Source organism: Cryptotermes secundus, unplaced genomic scaffold, assembly GCF_002891405.2.
Source record: "Cryptotermes secundus unplaced genomic scaffold, Csec_1.0 scaffold132, whole genome shotgun sequence".
Taxonomy (NCBI): Eukaryota; Metazoa; Arthropoda; class Insecta; order Blattodea; family Kalotermitidae; genus Cryptotermes; species Cryptotermes secundus.
This window is the reverse complement of record NW_019722426.1, coordinates 28071-29008: the sequence shown is the minus strand read 5'-3', so window position 1 is coordinate 29008 and position 938 is coordinate 28071. Positions and strand designations below refer to the sequence as shown.

The 938-nt window shown below is 48.3% G+C and overlaps 1 long non-coding RNA gene across 1 annotated transcript in view; it reads left to right on the top strand.

Annotated features, from left to right (window-relative positions):
- The window catches only part of LOC111861289, a 7664-nt gene extending 6913 nt beyond the window's left edge, over positions 1–751 (top strand). Inside the window, exon 5 of the long non-coding RNA XR_002842214.2 lies at positions 510–751. This is a non-coding gene — a long non-coding RNA (uncharacterized LOC111861289). The remainder of the gene's footprint in view (positions 1–509) is intronic.
- The last annotated feature ends 187 nt before the right edge of the window (positions 752–938 follow it).

Sequence of the window (938 nt, the reverse complement as noted above, 5' to 3'; positions counted from 1 at the left end):
CTGCTGCGTGGGCGGGGGGGGGGGGGGGGGCGTCATCCATAGCTCAGCACGTCACAATATTGAACAAGTCGTTTCGCAGTCTCCCCTTTCGTGTTAAATACTCTCACTAGACAGTATAACTGTCCGTCTTTCCGTGCTGGCTAACCACTGTATTCTGTTGGCACACACTGTATTCTGTCGTTTTCGTCTATCTTCTCTCAACGCACACTGCCACGCTCGGTCCTCAGATGGCTTCTTATAGTGTTGCCTGTTGCTCTAGCCGAAGCAGTGTCCGTTGTTACGTCACAGCAGGGAATTACTGTCTAACCCAGCTCCTCTGCTGTTCCGTCACGGCGAAATAGTGTTTACTGGCAACGGGTGCTTTATCGCGTCGCGCTGAGTCTACGATTCACAAAATTGCGTGTGATATCATTCACTTACCCAGATGCAATGCTCATTGTTTATGGTGTCCTTCATTACAGGGAGAAACTGAAATATTATTACTTACACCGTGATTCGAAATGTTGCAGGTAAACAGAATTTGGATGGCCAGGAAAGATTGGAGACGGCAGTGAATGCCGTGAATACCTCAGTGAAGAAGGAATCTCCCGGATCCTCGATCAAGAATCTCTATCGACGCTTTACTATTCTGCACTATTCCATGCCCCATAAGATGCGGATTGCTCCCTTCTATCTGACCCACGCAACATGCTACCACACCACTCACCACTCTGTTTTTCCTTCCATTATTCTGTGTGTTATAGGAGTTGGTTTTCGGCTTTATTTTACTATAATCCGGGATGGGATAGTGGGGAATAGGACAGCCTCGTGAGGGTGGGTTTCTCGAGGAACCTTGAGGTGTATTATAGGAGTTAGTTTTGGGCTGTATTTTGCTATAATCCGGGATGGGATAGTGGGGAATAGGACAGCCTCGTGAGGGTGGGTTCCTCGAGGAGCCT